This window comes from Camelina sativa, chromosome 3 (assembly GCF_030686135.1).
Source record: "Camelina sativa cultivar CO46 ecotype springtype chromosome 3, ASM3068613v1".
Taxonomy (NCBI): Eukaryota; Viridiplantae; Streptophyta; class Magnoliopsida; order Brassicales; family Brassicaceae; genus Camelina; species Camelina sativa.
Genome location: NC_141882.1, coordinates 23,458,208 through 23,471,205, shown reverse-complemented (window position 1 = coordinate 23,471,205; position 12,998 = coordinate 23,458,208). Strand labels below are relative to the sequence as shown.

Below are 12,998 nucleotides of genomic sequence, written 5' to 3'. Positions count from 1 at the left end.
ACAAAAAGACAATCAAGACAAAGCATATAGATAGACATTGATCGATACAAAGAGAATTTGAAACTTTACCTTTACCAACGCAGATAGATAGACAATAATCGCTACAAAGAAGAGGGCCGAAACTTTCTATTAGATAGAAAAAGATGGATATGCGGCTAGGGTTCTTTATGGGAGAGGCAGAGGTGCTGAATAACATTCTATTTTATCTCTATATTTGAACTTTATTTTATGGAAGAGGGCTCAATTAGTATTCTATAAAGAACTGCCATTAACTTCGTACACATATATATTTAAATCCCTTCAAAATGGTGAAGATAAAAGAATCAAGACAAAAGAAATGAATTCTTCCGACGTCAACTTCTCCTTACTTAAAAGCCAGACAAATGTTCTAGTCGGATTCGTTTGGCCGGAGAAAGCCATGACCCCTTCAGAAGGAGACCTGGACCTCCCAATCACAGACCTGAGTTGGTTCTTGAAGGGCGATGAGCCGAGACACAGCTTGCAGCTAAAGCTGTGAGAGACGCGTGCATGGCTCAAAGTACGTTTTTCCTGGTCAATCATGGCTTCAAGTCGGGCTTGGCGGAGAAGGCACTTGAGACATCGAGTTTGTTCTTTGGGCTACCCAAAGATGAGAAGCTTAAGGGCAACTCCATTGGTCGTTGCTTTACCAAAATTTTGATGAATAAAAAATAGAAAATATTAAAGCGACAAAAGAGAGAAGAGAAATCGTTTCTGAGATTGTTGTGGAAAGAAACGATTTTGATACTATTTATACATCTGACACTTATTATTGGTTTATACTTATTTTACTTAAAATATTTTATTTTTTATTTTTTTTGAGCAACAATCATGACTTCTACCGTTAGTAGTGGTCTAAAGCTTGTAGAATCCCGGGGAATATCTCTGGCTATAGTGATCATAGCCAGAGATTTTCTTCCAATCTTCCATGGAATGAGACTTTGACTTTGGCTTTTAAAAAGGGTCCACCCCAAGTCGTTGAGGAATTTCTAACATCCAGGCTAGGCAATGATCGTCGAGAGATCGGGTAACATAAATGGCATGCATATACTTTAGTTATACATTATACTAACGCTATTAAATATCCTATTTTAAATTCTCGTGTGCAAAAATGATAATGAGCCGAGTGTACTCAACGGCCATATTCGTTTGCACAATGTAAACTTAGCGCGTGAACCATGATCACTTGAGTTTTGGCTTAATGAAAACAACTTACCAAGGGCTTAGCAGTAGTTGGGCACTTCTGATACTTAAATCTTAAGATATCCGATTTAATATATGTTTCGATTTTCTTATGTTTAAAGAGAAACTGGTTAACTGTTTTGTTCCTTTGAACTTCTTGGTTTTGTTTCAGTCAAGTGTTCCAAGGATTTTGTAATGCAATGAATGGTTTGACACTGGAGTTGAATGGAGCTGCTAGGGATAAGTATGGGTATAAAAGACCGGACATATTACCGGAGATTCTTCGAAGACGGAAATGCCATCTTCAGATGCAACTATTATCCGCCGTGCAAGCAGCCGGACAAAACCCTTGGTGTTGGTCCCCATAATGACCCAACAGCTATAACCGTTCTTCTCCAAGACGATGTCATGGGCTTAGAGGTCTTCGTCAACCGTGCGCCCTCGTCCCGGTGCTCTTGTCGTCAACGTTGGAGACACCTTCATGGTACGTTTCTTTTTAGTTAATAAGGCCACCAATTTTTCTCAACAAGGACACATATAACTTTTTTTTTAAATTGTTTTATGCAAGCGCCAGTGTTTTGACTAAATAGGGATATTCCTTGACATTTACTGGTGGAAGAATAAATGACATTTAAAAATAAATTTACACTTATATTATATAAATTGAATGCAATTTTGTTAGTATATATGATTGATGAATAAATTGTAATCCACAAAGATAAGTATTATACTTTTTGGGACTAATCACATAATATATAATGATTGATATATGCATTTAATATTGATATTTAAATTCAATTATTACAATTTTATGCCATTTGATAAACAATCATGTAATTGTTATGTTTTGTTTTGCATTTGATGTGGAAGGCATTGTCAAACGGAAACTACAAGAGCTGTTACCACAGGGCAGTGGTTAATATGGAGAAAGTGAGAAGGTCATTAGTGTTCTTCTCTTGTCCTAGAGAAGACAAGCTAATCTTGCCTCCTCCTGAACTTGTGCAAGGCGAAGATGCTTCTCGAAAGTACCCTGATTTCACTTGGGCACAGCTTCAGAGATTTACCCAGTCCGGATATCGAGTCGACAACACCACTCTCCACAACTTCTCTTCTCTGCTCACCTCTCACTACCCCAACAACTAAGATTTGTACTTTCTTTATTCATATATATATTTTTCATTGCTTTCTATTATCGACTAGTATGACATCTTTTGTAACTCTTGTTTTAACATTTATCTAGTGGAACTTATTCACATAACTCATGAAGCTTTAATATATTAAATATTAAATAAATAAAAACGTATACACATTAATATAAATTAATACTTCAATTCAAAAACCAAATAATAATTAAATATATTCAGTTATAAAACTGATGTTCTGGTAAATATCTAGGAAACTGATCTGTAGTACCAAGTGGAAAGAACAGCAAGCAAATTAAACACAACTTCGATCTTTTATTCATCATATACTAGTCAAATCATAATGGACCATTTGTCTTATTTTTCATTCCTCCACCGATGCGTGCTAAATAAACTCCAATAACATATATGTTAATTGATGTTGTTGTTTTCATCAACTTGATAGATCTAACCAGCAACATAGTCTCCATCATTGTGGTTGTTGCTGTTGTCTCCTTTCTCATATTAGTTAATCTCTGCTTCCTCATTCAAAATTTGTGTACAAACATTCCATTATCCGATCAGTTTACCGCAGTAGCTAACTTCAAACTGAATCTCACTCGTCGTCACATCCAATTTAGGGCTTTTGTTTTGTTGATCAAACAAAGCCACCATGAAATATAATCAAGTGTTCCGTTAGAGACCAAGGAGAATTTGTCAATGACTCAATGACTCATATTCGAGTCCGTTAATGAAGGCACGCCTCCTTGGTTTCTTACACCACAAGTTACAGACAAAATGTAATTCTTGTAAGAGAAAGCAGAAGGAAAGCCTTAAATATTGAGGACACAAAGAGAGTCCCCTCATCACCCGGACCGAAAGGGACTTGGTAGTGACACGAGTTTTCTACACTTTTCAATGTTAAGTGTTTCCAGCTATCTGTGATGCAATCTTGAATACCCTCTATACTACTGCTGCTTAGGTCCAGATACCTTATATTTTCTGGGACATGTGTTAAAGTATTTGAAGTCTCCTTCCTAGCCATATCAAGTTTCTCAAGACGATACCAACACCTATCAATTGAATTTAGTTGATATTGGTTAGAATAACTTGTAGCTTTAGAGACGCATCATCATCAGTGTTTTTAGTTTGTGTAGATGCAAGAAGCGAGATAGAGGAGGGAAGGTAAACAAAACTTACGTACATAGTATGTAACTGACAATATATCTCGAGTTATTTAATTAGCTTTTGAAATATTTGGGGTTTTTTTTCAACCTATAGGGCATTGCTTAATTATATCTCCTTTATGATTTGTAAGCGGCTACATTTATGGGTGAAATGTGTAAGGAAGACGTCTTCCAGGATATGGCAAAGAAGAAGCCACAAGATTTAAAAGAATTTTTAGATGATTATGAAATTCACAATTATATTTGGTTCAAAATGACTCGTATATATTACGGTTGACCCTAATCGACTACAACATGCAATTAATTAGACCTAATATTTAAAACTTCTGTGCATGATTAGTAATTTTATTTTAAAAACGTCTAAAAGTGTTAATCTATATAGTTTTGAATATACAACACATACTTTAGTGACGGGGATGATGATAGTGTGTTTAAGCTTGATGATGGTAGTAGCACTAGCATCATTACCAAGCACATTGGTTCTTTTTATTCATCTTCTCCTTGATAATCTACAACAACCAAATGTTTTGGGCTCAAACCAAAACATCATAGGCCCAACACTTCCCTCTATGCAACTAGAAAACAAAACAATGAAACAGAGGAAGGAGGCTAAGAAGATGACAAAAACACCAGCTGGAGAAGGCTGTGAGTTTGTACTATCTAACCGTTATGATTCCCTCCTATCATTAGAGGAGTAGGAGATGATCGACACTTGTTAGCAGATCCCTAGGCTAGTCAAACAAGTCTAGAATGTTATTCTTCATGTATTAATATGGTCCCTCTGTAATTGACAAGGTTAAGGAAAATAATACAGAAAAGTTTAGTTCTCAATATTCTTCTTCGTTTCTTCTCATGGTATCAGAGCTTCTCTAAAACCCTAACAGGTTGTTGTCATGGTAGTGAGGCACGATCCCTATCTGTTTCCATCAAACATTCATGTGGCTAGTTCTGTCACTATCAAGTTGAGCAACACAAACAACCTCTTGTGGAAGACTCAGTTTGAATCTCTTCTTCATTCTCAGAAGCTGCTTGGTTTTGTCAATGGTCAGATTCTTGCACCTGCAGCTACTCGTTTTACTACTATCAACAATGTCCAGGTCACAAGTTCTAACGCTGAATATGAAGCACGCTCTGTCAACGTCTTTAGAGGTATGGTACTCTCTTGCATCTAGTTTCAATCGAAATTCTATAGCTAGAGAGTCTGAGTTATTACGTCGTCTTAATATTTTGAACATGAAAGATAAGAGTTTTTCGGTGTATTGTCGTGAGTTTCGTGTTGTTTGTGATAACTTTAGTTTGATTGGGAAGCATGTGAATGAATCGATGAAAGTTGTTCTGTTTTTGAATGGTCTGGCTCGAGAATATGATCCCATAGCTACTGTTATCCAAAGTTCACTGTCTCGTTTGCCATCTCCTACCTTCAATGATGTGGTTTTTGAGTTCTCTAGTTTTGATTCACGACTGCAAACATATGAGACTGCTTCGGATGTGTCACCAAATCTGGCTTTTTAAACCCAACGAGATGGTTTTTCAGGTTATCAAGGACGTGATTCTAATGGTCGTGGTAGAGGTGGCAAAGGCAACTACTCCACTCGAGGCAGAGGATTCTCTCAACAAGTTAACAACTCAAGTTGGAACTCATCTCAGTCTTGAGGATCATCCAATGCTCGTCTGGTTTGTCAGATCTGTGGTCGGGTTGGTCATGTGGCTCTGAAGTGTTGGAATAGATTTGAAAACTCCTACCAGAGTGACGATGTTCCCCAGGCTCTTGCTGCTCTTCAGGTGTCAGATGGTGGTCGTGAATGGGTTACAGACTCTGGTTAATCTGCACACATCACTTCTGCAACAACTCAACTCAACAGTGCTACACCATACAATGGTTCAGAAATAGTGATGGTCGCTGATGGTACTCACTTACCTATCAATCACATTGGATCGACAGTCCTCATGACTAATGCAGGTAGTCTTCCTCTTCTAGATGTGCTTGTCTGTCCATCGATGCAGCAGTCGTTAGTTTCAGTATCTAAAGTTTGTGATGACTATCCTTGTGGTGTGTTTTTTGATGTTAATGTCGTGTATGTGATTGACCTACGCACTCAAAAAGTGGTGACCAAAGGACCTCATCATAAGACCCTTTATATGTTGGAGAACCAAGAGTTTGTAGCTAGTTTTTCAAATTGGCAGTGTGCGGCTAGTGACATGGTTTGGCACCAACGTCTTGTACATGCAAACTTCCAAGTTCTTCAACTTCTCAAGAACAGAAAGGCTATATCTATCAATTAGAGCAGCACATCTCCTGTTTGTGGTCCTTGCCAAATGGGAAAGAGTAGCCAATTACCATTTTTTAGTTCTGAGGCTAGTGCAAAGAAACCCATTGATCGAATGCATTGTGATCTTTGGGGATCCTCTCCATTTGTATCAGTCCAAGGGTTCAAATATTATGCAATTTTTGTTGATAACTGATAACAGGATTTTCACCCTGGGTATCAATTTCCTATTCAGTTGTAGTACAAATGGTTGTTATGCTAGCAGATCGAGTTGGTGGTCAGGTTGATATAAAAAACAGTAAACAATCAAGATGCGAAAGCTCCTAAAGATGAGGTAATTGGTTCACAAGTATTCCTAATCAACCTAGAATGTTTTACAAGCCTCTAGCTAATCCACTCTCGTGGTAGAAATAATCAACCCTAGTCACTCCCTTACCCAACTCTCACTGGAGAAATATGACTAAGCAAGCATTAAAATCCAATTCACTATTGTAAATAAACTTCTTACTCATCTAATCTCTTAGGCTAAGTGAGTAAATCTCTAGCATTAGCTAATTCAGGCATTTCATCGAACACCTTTCGGGCGGAAATGCCTAGAATCTAATCTCAAACTCCCGGTCTGAAACTAGCACTAAAAACACTAATCCAGAAGGTAATTTTCATAAGAACAATTGATAATAGGATTTTCAGTCATGGTATCAATTCCCTATGCAGTTGTAGTACAAAGGGTTATCAATCCAAATGGTTGTTATGCTAGCAGATAAGATATGATCAGAACTATGCAAGTCAAGCCAAGCAATAGTTGGGTTTGATCTAACAATCCTAAAATAAGCAAAAGAAAGCAAAAGAACAAGAACCACACGACCTAAGCCCTTGATGCAAGCATTCGAGTACAGGATCGGGTGGGATGATCGAGTAAAAAAGGGAAGCAAGAACAGCTCGAAGGTATACTCGAAGCAGGTGATCGTGTACCTGTTCGGGTAAGGGATCAAGTGATGAATAAAAACGTAAACAGTCTAAATACAAAATCTCCTAAGGATGGGGTACTCGACTCCTAAGTGTTCCTGACCAAAATGGATTTCCTACATGCCTCAAGCAAATATTCCCTAGACAATGAATCTCTAAAATCTTGTTAAAACACTCGTGATAGAAACAATCAACCTTAATCCCTTCCCTACCCAACTCTCGTTAGAGAAACATGACCAAGCATGCAATACAAACCAATTCATTATTGTCAATAAACCCCTTACTAATCTAATCTCTTAGGCTAAGTGAGTAAATCTCTAGCATTGATTGATTCAAACATTTCATCTACACCTCTCGGTGGTAAAACGCCCTAGATCTAATCTCAACCTCTTAGTCTGTTGACAGAATTAAGAACACTAATCTAGAAGGGAATTTATAAAACACAAATATCAAGCTAAGACATCATAATCGGTCAAGAACACAAAATTGTCTATCCCATCCCTAGAAACTTTACTACACTACTCAGATCTCATTGCCAAAAACACAAAAGCATAAGTGAAAGAAAATTGCATTATATCAAAGATAGAGTAGAGTAGAAGAGTATAAAGAAGAAATCTAAAAATGATAACAAAAAGAAGTAAAACAAAAGTGGAAACAAAATTGGCTGCTCGAGTATCTGCTCGGATGGAGGATCGGGTTGAGCATCGGGTTGGGGATGCGAAACGTCTAGCCGACAGTTGGGAATGAGGAACGTCTCCTCTTCCTTGGGATTCTTGAGGTTCGATGGTATCACCTCCGGTTTTAGCAGCGGTGGAGGTTGAACGGCTCCCCTTCTTTTGGTATGTCTTCATCTTTGGAGCCATTGTGGACACTTGAACTTTAGAACAGAGAATAAGCCGAGATTAGTAGGGTTAGTCCACAAAAATAAAGAAAACTCGATTTCTAGAGAGAGAGAATGAGATTTGGAAGACAAAGAGTTTAGGGTTTAGAGAAAACTTATGGAATTATGGAGTTGTGAGGTTGAGGTTCCTTAAATAGGGAGGGTTGGCTTCTTGGGCTTCACCGAGTGGGCTAGGGTTTTGTGGAATTCAGACTCCACTCGCCACTCGATGGGGAACACGACCTGGCGCGTCGGGTACGGATTCGGGTAGAGCCTCGGGTTCCCAAAATTTCTCTTTCTTCTATTATTATTATTATTATTATTATTATTATTATTATTATTATTTTTAGATAAATATAAATATGGGAAAGAAAATAGAAAATAAGATAAAATAAATAAATAAGAATTAAAACAAAATAAAGGATACCTTTGGAACTTCCTCCCAAGTGAGCTTGTTTAAAGTCACTAAGCTTGACTCTTCATGCTCCTTAAGCATGGGATCTAGGAGGGAGAGGTTCTGGAATCCTCTCTACTGTAGCTGGCTGATTCAATTGATTTTCCAAGTCTTGTCCAGGTTTCACAGCAAATGTGGTGTTGACTTCTTTAAGATGTTTGACTTTTCTCTGCTTTGTCTTAGTGGAGAAAGCTTGACCATCAATATTTGGCCTCTTAATTCCCTTTTTGACATCAAACTCCATCTTGAAGTGCTCCCCATGCTCAATTCTGATCTTGTCTTGCTTCACCTCAATCACTGCACCTACTGTTGCCAAGAATGGTCTCCCCAAAATCAGTGGATCTTCTGGTTCCTTATCCATATCAAGGATCATGAAATCAGTAGGGACTTCCACCCTTCCAATCCTGAGAGGCAAATTTTTCAGGATCCCAATCGGATGTCTGATTGTTCTATCAGCTAGAACCAAATACAGACTACTCAGTTTGAAACTGCTGAACCCCATCTTGTTAGCAACTGCTAGCGGCATGATGCTGACTGAAGATCCCAGATCGCACAAGCAATTTTTGAAAATTTGAAGTCTTATAAAGCATGGCAAAGTAAAAGAGCCAGGATCTTCCAATTTCTCTTCGATTTGCAGTTCAGGATCTAAGCACACTCCACTCCTGAGAATCTCATACCTAATCTCCTTGACAGCTTCCTTAACCTCAATCTCCAGCTGAGCTGCCTCCTTAGTGATTTCCTCTTGAAGCTCGTGTGGTGGCAAAAGTTTAGGAGGTGGAGCTTTACGCTTGGCCATACGCTCTGCAAGCGCCTCTAATTGGATGTCAAGAGCAGCATTGAACCTTTCCTCTAGTTCCCCTTCTTCTGATTCAAGCAATTGAGGTTGATTTGTCATCTGAACATCTACACGATGTATCATCCGATCACCAACATCGGGTGAGTCATCGAGTTCAGCCTTAGGTAGTTCTTCAGATTGTGATTCTTGAACCAGTGCTCGATCATCAACTCGATCACTCTTCTCGGGTAAAGGCTCGGGTTCATACTCGAATATGTAGTACTTGACCTCATTTATCCCATAGTGATCCATAGCCTCCCCATCTTGAACATCACTGTCCTCAGTGAGGTAGTCCTCATAATCATCATCAAGGAAAATGGCTTGGGCAGTGGCATAATCCTTTGGGTTCTGAACAGCTTTACCTGGAAGCTGGTTGATCTTTGGAGGTGGTTGGTTGTTGTGGTGGCCCTTGAGGTATCTCAGCTTGGTGTTGAGAGAGTCATACTTAGCAGTCAAGTCGTTGTATCCAGAATCGATCTTGTTGCTCATCTCGGCAAAACGTTTGGCATTGTCCATTGCAGCTGATGCTTGACTCTAGATTATTTGTTGAATCAGTCCGCGTAGATCAGCTTCTTGGGATTGGTTCAGTGGGCTTTGCTGTTGTTGGAATCCAGGTGGTGCAATTGGTTGGTAGTTGCCCGAGTATTGCTGCTTAGGAGCATAGCCTTGATTGTATTGAACAAAAGGCTTTTGCTGACCTTGGTTCCCTTGGACTCCGGATGGGTAGACTTGGTCTTGAGGATATCCAACGTTGGGGTTACGGTAGGACAGGTTTGGGTTTAGTTTGTAGTTGTTGTACCCCTTGTTGTAGCCTCCTTGGTTCTTAATGTAGTTCACATCCTCAAGCTGCGCATCCTCCCCATCTTGTTGCAGAAACTGCTCTTCCTCGGAGATGGCATGGAAATGCTGCTGCTGGCTTAGGAGCTTATCCAACTTGTCATTTAGGGCTTTCATATCCCTCTTGTACTTGGCATCTTCCTCTCCTGTAGATAACACAGTACGATCATACTCCTCATTATAATGCCCGTCAGATTGAGCCAAGTTCTCCACTAGGTCCCAACCTTCATCAACATCCTTGTTGAGGAAGTTACCATTGCTTGCGGTGTCCATCAACATTCGTATCTTGGGGACCACTCCTCTGTAAAGTGTACTCGGCAATGAAGCATTGCTGAAGCCATGATGAGGACATCTGGTAGTGTATCCCTTGAAACGTTCTCAAGCTTCACTGAACGTCTTATTGCTCTTCTGAACAAAGCCGGAGATATCATTTTGCAGCCTTGCAGTTCTGGATTTAGAGAAGAATTTGGCTAGAAACGCCTTCTTGCATGCTTCCCAGGTGGTGATGGACTCCTTGGGGAGTGATTTCTCCCAGATGTGTGCTTTGTCTCCCAAAGAGAATGGGAAAAGCCGGAGATTGAATCCATCTTCACTAACTCCATTTATCTTGGTTAGGCTATAGAGCCTATCAAACTCATCTAGATGATCCAACGGGTCCTCCATTGGCAATCCATGAAACTTGTTGCTTTGAATCATCTCGATGAGACTACTCTTGATCTCAAAGTTGTTGTTCTGGACAGCAGGTGGCACAATGCCATGTCTTTGAGCGTGAGTAGATGGAGCATCTCCTGCTCCTATGTTGGTCCGTTTTTGAGGAGCTTGTGGACCGTTCATCATTTCTTCCTCAATTGTTGTTTGTTGTTGGTTGTGGTTGCTGGACTTGTTGTTGACGTAGTAGCCTAGGTCTGTCGATGTTGTCGATGAAAGGACTCAAGTTTTGGCTACCTTTGGATCGTGTTTGCATGCACAAACAGTTGACCGATTGAGGACATGAGGGTCAACTCGATCCAGGTGATCGAGTGACGGGTCGGGTGGATTCTCGGGTTGTACCTGAAATGCAAGACAAACAAATAAGAAAGTAAACAAGTCAGTAACTAACCAAAGTAAATTATAGAACTTGATCTAGCAAGTGCTGAAATCCTAAACGTAGCAAATGAAAATCAACCAAATGGCAATGGCGCCAAATTGATAAGAGGATTTTCACCCAGGGTATCAATTCCCTATGCATTTGTAGTACAAAGGGTTATCAATCCAAATGGTTGTTATGCTAGCAGATAAGATATGATCAGAACTATGCAAGTCAAGCCAAGCAATAGTTGGGTTTGATCTAACAATCCTAAAATAAGTAAAATAAAGCAAAAGAACAAGAACCACACAACCTAAGCACTCGATGCAAGCATTCGAGTATAGGATCAGGTGGGGTGATCGAGTAAACAAGGAAAGCAAGAACAGCTCGAAGGTATACTCGAAGCAGGTGATCGTGTACCTGTTCGGGTAAGGGATCGAGTGATGAATAAAAACGTAAACAATCTAAATGCAAAAGCTCCTAAGGATGGGATACTCGACTCCTAAGTGTTCCTGACCAATATGGATATCCTACATGCCTCAAAGCAAATATTCCCTAGACAATGAATCTCTAAAATCTTGTTAAAACACTCTAGTGATATAAAAATCAACCTTAATCACTTCCCTACCCAACTCTCGTTGGAGAAACATGACCAAGCAGGCAATACAAACCGATTCATTATTGTCAATAAACCCCTTACTCATCTAATCTCTTAGGCTAAGTGACTAAATCTCTAGCATTGATTGATTCAAGCATTTCATCTACACCTCTCGGTGTTAAAACGCCCTAGATCTAATCTCAACCTTTCGGTCTGTTGACAGCATTAAGAACACCAATCTAGAAGGGAATTTATAAAACACAAATATCAAGCTAAGACATCATAATTGGTCAAGAACACAAAATTGTCTATCCCATCCCTAGAAACTTTACTACACTACTCAGATCTCATTGCCGAAAACACAAAAGCATAAGTGAAAGAAAATTGCATTATATCAAAGATAGAGTAGAGTAGAAGAGTATAAAGAAGAAGTCTAAAAATGATAACAAAAAGAAGTAAAATAAATCCTAACAAAAGTGGAAAAGAGTTTGAGTCGCTCTAGATCTCTCTCAGAAGCTCTCGCTCTCTGGTTTGAGGGTCTGCGGCGTGCTCGTTTGCGAGGAAGAAGAGGGGGGTTTATATATGGAAACCCCTTTGACCTAGCTTCCCAATCCTGCCCGAGGTTCTACTCAATGGGGTACACGAGGATAAGGTCGAGTTACTCCTTGGGTAGATCTTCGGGTTGTTCTTCCTGCTCTTGGATCCTCCTCGATCGTGTTGGGGTTCAGACTGTTCTTCCAGCTCGATGGCTCCTTCGGGTACATGCTCGGATTTGTCCTTGTTTCTCCCCATTTTAGGCTCTAAAGCACCTGCTTTCATCCAAAGTATGCAAATGCAAGAATGCAACACCCCTAAATGGCCTAAAAGTAAATTTTTACACTTAATGACCTAAAAATGCTAAGGTAAGGGTATAAACAATGCAAAATATGGACAAAGAAGGATGCTAAAAACATGTAAATTAGAGAGTTATCAACAATCAATCTAAAATATCCTAATCGATTAAGAACACTCACTAGCCTATCTCATCCCTAGAACTTTGATTCACTACTCAGATCTCATGGCAAAGAACATAAACCCAGATATAAATAAAAATTGCATAATCCTAAAGATGAGAAAGAGATAAATGTTTTATTAGAAAGAAGCAATAGAAAAATGTAAATAGAATTCAAGTTTAAAAAATAACAAAAACTAGAAAATTTGCTCAAAGAAAAAGTGTAAAAACGGCTCTCGCCTCTTTTTTGTCGAAAATAGGGTAAAGAGAAGGTATTTATAAGGAAACAAGTTGACCTAGACACGTCAGCAGGTATCCGACCATGCTACACAAGGTGGAACTCGAGCTCATCTTCGCGTGCATGATCAGATAGGCGATCGTGGTTCCATTCTTCGATCTGGATGTATAAACGCTCACTAAAATAGGAATAACTCTTGAACTGCACATTTGATTAGCCTGAAATCACCACCATTGGAAGGATAACTCGATTTCCTATAACTTTGATGAAGAATTCAGAAGCTGAATCCCAACGTAAAATCTTCATTTGAGTCGATATTTCAGGGCCTCGTCATGAACTCGACCAGGTACTCTGTGGC

The 12,998-nt window shown here is 39.3% G+C and overlaps 1 non-coding gene and 1 pseudogene across 1 annotated transcript; both read left to right on the top strand.

Moving 5' to 3' along the window:
- Window positions 1-322: 322 nt before the first annotated feature.
- LOC104779127 (gibberellin 20 oxidase 5-like) lies at window positions 323-2,343 on the top strand (annotated as a pseudogene).
- Window positions 2,344-10,081: 7,738 nt separating this feature from the next.
- On the top strand, window positions 10,082-10,188 carry LOC147947599 (small nucleolar RNA R71). The gene has a single exon (XR_015595650.1). It is a non-coding gene; the product is annotated as a small nucleolar RNA R71 (small nucleolar RNA).
- The last annotated feature ends 2,810 nt before the right edge of the window (window positions 10,189-12,998 follow it).